Source organism: Macaca fascicularis, chromosome 4 (genome assembly GCF_037993035.2).
Source record: "Macaca fascicularis isolate 582-1 chromosome 4, T2T-MFA8v1.1".
NCBI lineage: Eukaryota > Metazoa > Chordata > Mammalia > Primates > Cercopithecidae > Macaca > Macaca fascicularis.
Genome location: NC_088378.1, coordinates 92713448 through 92722436, shown reverse-complemented (window position 1 = coordinate 92722436; position 8989 = coordinate 92713448). Strand labels below are relative to the sequence as shown.

Genomic DNA, 8989 nt, shown 5'->3' with positions numbered 1-8989 from the left:
ATGCAAGTAATAAGGCCAAGTATAAGACTAAAGTTTATTTTGCAAACAACTCAGTACTATTATAATTTGTTTTTAACAAAAATGAGGACTGAGAAATTATGTTTCAAGACTTACTATGCATTTGTCATTAAATTGTAGACTCATTAGTTGTTGTTAAGTTTTTCACCTACATTTTAAACTAACCCTGCTTATTCCCGTGAACCAACCAGCAATCTCCAACTGCAGCCCAGAAGAAACAAAAAAGAGATGGGTAGTATAAAAATCTGGATCAATATTCTAGTTCTGGGCAATTATCCTGCAATTCCTGCCAGGTGATGGAGGTGAATGGGGTGCCCATAACCTGGAGGTTTCTTGTTTTGGGAAAATAAGACCAAGGGAGCTCACCAAAGCCAAGCCCCATGCACCCAAATCTTAGCAGGCAAAACTATAGCCACCAGTTACCTGGGCATGCTGGTAGCCTTGGAATTTTTGAGCTGTCCTTACCTTTACCTTTTGTTTTGTTTTGATACATGCCTTCTAATAACCTGGTGTCTCTTCTTGCCTTTAGGCCATTGAACTCCAAACAATCATGCAACCAGAGCCTCAAATGATGGCCCCCTTTCACCAGGGACCCTTAGATAGGCCTCTGAGGGAGAGCTGACTGATGTTATTCAAAAACAGCACCCCCTGTCAGCAGAAAGCAATTAAGATCAATCATCATCCTTATCCTTATTCTAACGGCTGTTAGATGTACTTCTTTAGATGGGGGAATGATAGAGGCAGCAGAAAGCAGTTAAGATCAATCATCGTCCTTATCCTTATTCTAACGGCTATTAGATGTACTTCTTCAGACGGGGGAATGATAGAGACAGCCAAATGCCTAGGCAGATAAGGAAGAGTACCCAGAGAACCTCCGACCCTCCAGGTCATTGTGCACAGGAGGCTTGCCTAACCATACCTACGGTGAAAACTTCTGTCCCTTAACACATGTGCAGTAAGGGAAATAAATCAATGTGGAGTGGCTCAGACTAAGGGCCCACATGAACACTGGAAGAATGGGGTGGAGCCACCAGGAATCCGCACCTTATGCAGGGAAGGGACATGGCCTCTTCAGCTTGTGTGTAGTGGCCTGGTATTCAATTTGTGAGGTAGAAACCTGTGTGCAGGACCCCTCTTTTTTATGGAGAGCTTTCCTTTCACCAATAAACTCTGCCCTCTTCACCTTTCAATGTGTTCACCTGCCTAATTTTTCCTAGTTGTAAGATAAGAACCTAGATTTGGCTGAACTAAAGAGCAAATAAATCACCAGACACTGATTGTGCTGCTTTGCATATGTTATGACATGCCTGGATAAATTTCTGTTAGAATTGCCATGGTAGGGAATTCATTAGCAGCTGGAAGGATGGTATTGATCAGTGGTTATCAAACTTTAGTATGAAGGACTTGTTAAAACATAGATTGCTAGGTCCCATTTCCAGAGATTCTGATTTAGTAGGTCTACAGAGGATCCCAAGAATTTGCATTATTAACAAGTTCTCGGGTGATACTGATGCTGCTGGTCTAGAGGCCACACTTTGAGAACCACTGGTCTAGATTATCTCCAACTTTCATTCTAATGCTAAGATTCTGTGTTTCAATAATCATCTTAACTTTTTTTCATGAGAGACAGATCTCTACTCTCTTGGGTCAAGACTTTAACACAGGAAATTTTAAAAAAATCATATCACTGAGGAATATAGTTTAATCACTTAAGCCACTATATCTACTTTTCCCTCACTTCTTTCTTAAAATGCTGTTTTTCCCCCTTTTAAAAAAAATTCTGGGTTTTCCCTTTTTTAAACAGTTAAAATGCTTTATTTTATAACTGGTTAGAGGAAAAACCAAACTACTTTTTCTTTGCCTCATTTCTTCATGATTATACAATTTTGGACACTGTTATTATTGTTATCTCCCAGGAAATTACATTGGAAAAACATACTTAATGCTATAAAGTAAATGATCAGTATTATGTAATGAGAATATTGTTACAGGGTTTTAAAACTCTGGAAAGATGAATTTTTTGGCTTAAGGTGAACATGGGAGTGGGTGTTTGTTGATAAAAAGATGGGGTGTGTGTGTGTATGTGTGTGTACATTCCACAAAAGTGTAACGTTTCATCCTTAGTTGCTTCAGATTACTTTACCATACTATTTTTTTTAACATTTTCATTATTTGGATTACAGCACCCCAGGGGTCTTTAGCTATTCCAAGAGCTGTCATGCAATTCTGAAAATTTCCTCAGAATAACATTTTAAGTTACTTCAATTGAAAAAAATAAATATTTGCTATACAGACATTTTCTAGTCTGGTAAAAGAGACAAAGATAAATGTTCACACTTGAAATATACAAAATATCTGGACATTGCTTATAGGGTATTCAAACTTCCATTCAATGCTAGTTCCCAAATGAATTACAAATGAAATACCAGCATCTTGGCATCTACATCAACATAAAACACCTGACACATTTTGAAATGAAAAAAGAAATTCACATTTTCAAGCAGTTCTCAATTATCTCATTAATAGATCATCTGAAAGAGCTGAAAGCCCTAATAATTATTTTTCTTTAATTTGAGACTGTGTTTTTGTACTTACAGGTGAAGAACTGTTTTCCTGATGTCCTAAGAATTTTATTCCATTAATGTTATAGGTGCCACTAGAGGAGCTGGAAGGTGTTCCTGGGCTTTTGCAAAAGAAAGCTTTCTTCTCAAATCAATGCAAAATCTCTTCTAACTATCCCAGAGCTGGGGGGAGGAAGCAGACAGTATGTGGATTTGAAAGCACTTCTCGACCTTCAGGTAAAAAGAAATAGCTTAGATATTAACATTATAATTACACCAATTACATGCTAACTTTATTTGATTTTCAAAAATAATCAGGCCCCTGCTAATTGTGTGTATACAGAAAGAAATGAGAGTCTGTATTCTTTGTAAACACTAAGTACACTTTTTTGTTCTCTATCAATGAGCAATAGGCAGCATGTGGATCTCAGATATCTGAAGACAGGGCATATGGGCTGATTAAATGAGGTGTTAGGAAAGATCTGAATTCAGGTTAGCACTGCCAGCCCTCTGTTCCTCCAGTCCACTCCCTGTAACCAGCTCCCACTGACTTCATCACGGCCACCCAATTTCTTCCTACTCCAGTGTTTCTCAACCCTTTAAACCAATGCTAACTTTTCATAAATATAAACATCTTATTCACACTTTCCCCAGAAATTTTAACACATTCCTTAGGACTAGGGGAGTAGAAACTTCAGTTAGGAATCTCTGTATTTTCTTTGTAACCCAGCAGCAAAAACAATGTGGTTGTGTTTAGTTTTCTGGAATTGCCATTATAAAAATAATAGTTTTATTAGGTTTTTATAAATAAAACTAAATTATAAAATTGAACATGTCTTCTCAAATTTTTCACCTGCCTCTAACCATCCCCCACTTCCCAGAGATTCTAGTATTTCTCTAAGAGCCCATTCCTCAAGTTAAAAATTATTACTCTAATTTCTACATCATGACCGGGACCTGCTGTATAACTTGTGGGGCCTAGTTCAAAATGAATATGCAAGGTCCCTGTTCAAAAATTAAGGATTTCAAGATGGCTACAGTGGAGGATTAAACCAAGGCTGGGACCTTTCTAAGCTTGGAGTCCTGGGTGACTGCACAGAATACATGCCACAAAGCTGTCCCTGATCGTGACTTTTTAGCTTCTGCTATTCCTCTGATTGACTTTCTCTGTGTGTTTCCTGATTCCCAAGAGCAAGGATCTGATTGGCTAAGATAAGCATTTCATTCCAGAAGTTTTACTGGTTGCTGGCAGGCATATTCATTGGAGAGGTCCCTTGGTCAGTCAACTATGTCAGAACCAAGCAGTTGTGTGTGATCAAGGTGGGGGATTTAAATGGGAGTAGAGAATGGGTCTACTACTACAGTACATGGTCACCAATGTAGCCACGATAGTGGACAGGGCAGTTTTCTTAGGAGTGGACATGGGTAGACAGGCAATCACTGACGCTGAATACACAATATAAATATATGCATTTCCAATTTGAGCCTGATGTCTGTGTAAAATGGAATAATAATATTTCAGAGGCTAGTTTAGGGGTGATAGATGAGATAGTGGCCTAAACAAATGGATGTGAAACCCCAAGAAATCATTATTACCATTGAAACTAAGGGAGTACAAACATAGTGGAACCTGATTTAATATCTCAAATAGTCCAGCACTCAAAAATAGGCTGCTAACACATAGGCTGTCAGGGTGTTGTCTTGTGGTGCATGCTCAGGATGACTATTGCTGTGAACTAAGCAACACAGATTCCATGTTCTGAAGACAAACAAACACAAGGGATTGTGTCTTTGTTCATATATACAAAGAAAATTGGCACTAGAACTGGATGAGAGTCAAGAGACAGTCTGTTTAATAGGCTGTGGCTTGTGATAGTCCTAATCTGTTGATAAAATAATGTGTTTCCTTCTGGAAAAGAGGAATTTTCTAACATTCCCCTAAGAAAGGTTTCAGCTGCTCTCAGCTCTGTCAGGGACTAGGAGTGATTGTCCTGTTCTGGGTTATTATCACTCTGATCACACCAATTCCTCTTCCGGGCTTAAAAATCTCTCTCTCTCTCTCTCTCTCTCTCTCTCTCTCTCTCTCTCGGATTTTTTTCAAAACTGTGATATCTTTCTAGTTTAACTACTGGATCTAGTCATGGGTTTTTTATCCCCAGGCTCTCCCTTTTTTCATCTTTTATCCTCCTCTTTCCTTCGTCCCATTTAAATTAAATTTTACAATTTATATAAGAATTTAAGTTGGTCATAGTAAAGATTTTGAAACATTTGGGATTTTGAATTCCAATAGTGTTATCAGTAACTTTTAAAGGTTAGGATTTTCCTTTTGTATGTGTCATGAGTCCATATGTGTGAGACTGTGACACTGTGTGTATGTATTTAAAGAATATTTAAATGTATAACAGTAAAAGAAAAGGTACAAATTACAAATATCAAGACTTATGTCAAATAGAAACTTCCAAAACAGACCTATGTGACAAATAACACAAACCAAATTAATTATTAAAAAGAATCTTTTGTGTTACTCAATTCATAGAAATAATCAGGAAAGTAAAAGTTTAAAAGCAGTGGTTTGAAGAGAAGCAGGAAGCCTTTCACAAAGCATTTTGAGTAGGCGAATGAAGGTTATTAGTTAAGCTGGGGATGCCTGCTTTCCCTGCTCCAGCAGTCACAGACAGAGTGGGCATGCCTCTGCATAATCCTATTACATACAGGGTGCTGCACTTGGCCTTCCTGGTGACTTACATTTGCCAGAAACACTTCAAACACATACCATATAGGCAGTTACAACAGGTTTCCAAAGATTGATGGCCGCCCCCAAGTGAAAAGATCCCACTAGCTACCCTCTAAATACTCATATGAAGAATGTGTGTTTGTGTGTGTGCCACTAGGTGTTCATGTACTTAGCCAGCATAATGTAGAAAATTGGTTTCTTAACACCTGATTCTAGACAGAAGCAATTTCTGCCAAGAATGTCTGCCACTTTTTAAAAAATAACATCAAGCCACTGCACAAATACAAAATCACATACTGGGAGAAAATGAAATTATACACATCCTTAGAATATTACTCTTTCCCTTTCATCCTTCAAAAATCAATTTGGATTTTTAACTTTCCATCCTGGTCCAATACTGTACAACAAAGAAAGAATGTATAAGAAAAGTAAGATTTCAGAAATGTGGTAAGGAGTGGATGGAAATGCCTTCAATAATTCTTAGTAAGGGTGTAGGAGGACTTTTGGCTCACAGATGTTCCAGTGCTCTAAGGGGTTCATTGGGAGAAAATATCACCATAGGTTTGAAAAACTATTAATCCCACAAAGAAAAGAATTTAAATATATCTACTATTAAGAGAATTGATATCTAATCTTACTGACCATTGTAGGTGAAATCTCACAGAGTCATATTTTAACTGTTAGTCAAACAAGAGTGAAAAGAAATCTATTTTCTGTATGTCCAGATTTCAACCAATGGAATTTTGAGCACTTTCAAGGTCTTCCCATGTGAATTTTGCACAGAATTGGTAGAACCCTGATTTCTGATGATCAGCTTTATTTTGGACTATGGTTAATGTGACCAGATGTTTCATTTTCCTGGCACAGTCATGATTTGTGCTTGGTATGTTGGCAACTCATTGGATTTAGCATTAGTACAGATGGCTTTTTTCTAAAAAAAATTAATGATACATTATTAACAGCTGCATTAAAATAAGCCAGGATGAGTTTGATAGGCCTCTATTTTGTACTTCAGCTTCTGACATAGTCTCATCTAGTAGCATGTAAAATACATGTGTGGTGTCAGGGTTCACACTTAATGCATGGAAAACGCTGAGGGATGAACAGTAATAACTCATCTATCTTTGGCTGATCCTTCCAGATGAAACATAATTAACACCTTCTGTATCAGCTATTTATTGCTGCATACTAAACCACCCAAATTTAGCAGCTTAACTAAACAAGACATAAGGTCTCAGGATATTAAAGATAATGGAACAATAAATTCTATCTCTTGATGGAGGAGTGACAACATTACTGCAGAAGGGCATTTACACAGAAAGGCAGGCTTCATGGGAGACCATTATTATAATGATCTACTATACTTTCTTTTTTTTTTTTTTTTTTTTTGATGTTGAGATGGAGTCTCGCTCTGTCACCCAAGCTGGAGTGCAGTGGCGCGATCTCGGCTCACTGCAAGCTCTGCCCCCTGGGTTAAAGCCATCTCCTGCCTCAGCCTGTCAAGTAGCTGGGACTACAGGCGCCTGCCACCATGCCTGGCCAATTTTTTGTATTTTTTAGTAGAGACTGGGTTTCACTGTGTTCACCAGGATGGTCTCGATCTCCTGACCTCATGATCCACCCACCTTGGCAGCCCAAAGTGCTGGGATTACAGGCATGATGCACCACACCCAGCCTATACTTTCATTTAAAGGATAGCATGCCTGGCCCTCGCTGATGAAATGTATATGCTTGGATGCAAGTAGCTGGGGATGCCCAACTCCTTCTGCTCTCTAGTGGTGGAGGGAGAAGTACTTGATACTGTTAGCTGTATCAGTTGCTTGATGTACTAGCTGGTTGTGCCTTGGTCTACACTGAGGCCTGTGAGATGCCCAAAGCTCCCAGGCCTATATCCTGCAGGGCTAATGGAAAACATGGGCAATAATAAATGTATTATTTATTGGTGGGCATGAAACATGTGTGGAAAATAGAGGCTGAACAGTTCTATATGCTTTCTTCTTTTGCAAGGAATCATGTAAGAACAATGACTTTTTTGAAAGTTCATGACTATGATGAATGTGTTACTTTCATAAGATACTTGTTAATATTAACTACCAACCATTGGGGCCACAGTGATGTTATCAATTATCTAGACACTAGATGATATAAATATCTGAAGTATCTACCAAAAAAATTAATAGTGCCCAAAGATGATGATTTAACATATGAAGCTACACATGATGAGTTTACATAAGACTTCATAAAGCATGACTTTTCATTTAGATCAAATAACTCTTTCACTCAAATATTGAAGGTTTTTGTGCACATATGAGAAATAAAGCATTAATTGTTAATATGTTGGTTCTGGTACTAGAAAAAAAGTGCAAATAATTTTATAATACCATATATCAGTATTATCAGATACTTCAATAGAAAATCAGTTAATTCCACTAATAAATGTTTTTTCATCTAATTCATGGAATTAAAGTATTTTGCCATTTCATTCTATTAAAAATAAAATATATCTCATTATAGTGAATGATGAGTCATTTTAAAAGTTTATCATTGGAGATAAAATTTATTGCTTTTGCAGTGAAAATACAAATACAAATTTTAGTGAATATAATATCATGAAAAAATAGTAATTTTACTAAATTAAGAAATCTATACATCAGAAATATACTTGAATTTCTTTGTCAATGCTGATGTCAAGAATAATTTAGCATCATAGCATGCAATTTCTCCCTTAGCTACCCATCATAAATTGAATTTTTAAATATTTGTCTCTTTAAATAATTAATTTCTAAGTCAATCTAATGTCCTACCATGGTATTGGTCACCTTTTAGAAAATAAGTCTTCTCTATTAATTATAGTTCTATTGTGTTCAAAATCAGTTAGACATCACATCATCAACAGACTATGTGAATACAACTTCAGCTTTTGAGCCTGTTAGCAAATTATAGTTAATAAAAATGAAATTTGTGTCCTGGCACAGTGGTTCATGCCTGTAATCCTAGCACTTTGGGAGGCCAAGGCGGGTGGATTGCCTGAGCTCATGAGTTCGAGACCAGCCTGAGCAACATGGTGAAACCCTGTCTCTACTAAAATACAAGTTAGCTGGGTGTGGCAGCATGTGCCTGTAGCCCCAGCTACTTGGGAGGCTGAAGCAGGAGAATTGCTTGAGCCCATGAGGCAGAGGTTGCAGTGAGGTGAGGTGGTGTCACTGCACTCCAGACTGCATGACAGAGTGAATCTCTGTCTCAAAATAAATAAATAAATAAAATGTGTAAATAGAATACACTGAAATATATTCTATGAACAAAAGAGGACAAATTAAACCAAGAGAGTTCAATGTACTATATATGATTTTGAAATTATACAACTGTACTTTCAAATGCCTTGACTTTTGCAAAGAATCTTGATGCAGCATAACTTTTATTATATAAAAGTCTATTTTGCAATAGGATGAAATAAAATTAAGAAGACCTATGATATTGCAGTATATAAATGTGGCAAAACACTTGAATAATGAAAAAACTTATTGTGAGTTTTGTCTTATAAACATATTTGTTGAAGAAAGATACTCTAAATGGAGACAAACATACAATGCTTGTGGAAATATTTAGACATTTAACATAAAATTAGAATTGACATTGCCCTCCATTTGACAGAATTTTATCTGAATTTACATTACAA

The 8989-nt window shown here is 36.9% G+C and overlaps 1 long non-coding RNA gene across 1 annotated transcript in view; it reads right to left on the bottom strand.

The window, feature by feature from the left end:
* Positions 1 to 947: 947 nt before the first annotated feature.
* The window catches only part of LOC102131869 (uncharacterized), a 186657-nt gene continuing 178615 nt past the window's right edge, over positions 948 to 8989 (bottom strand). The window contains exon 5 of the long non-coding RNA XR_006697650.2: positions 948 to 2762. This is a non-coding gene — a long non-coding RNA (uncharacterized lncRNA). The remainder of the gene's footprint in view (positions 2763 to 8989) is intronic.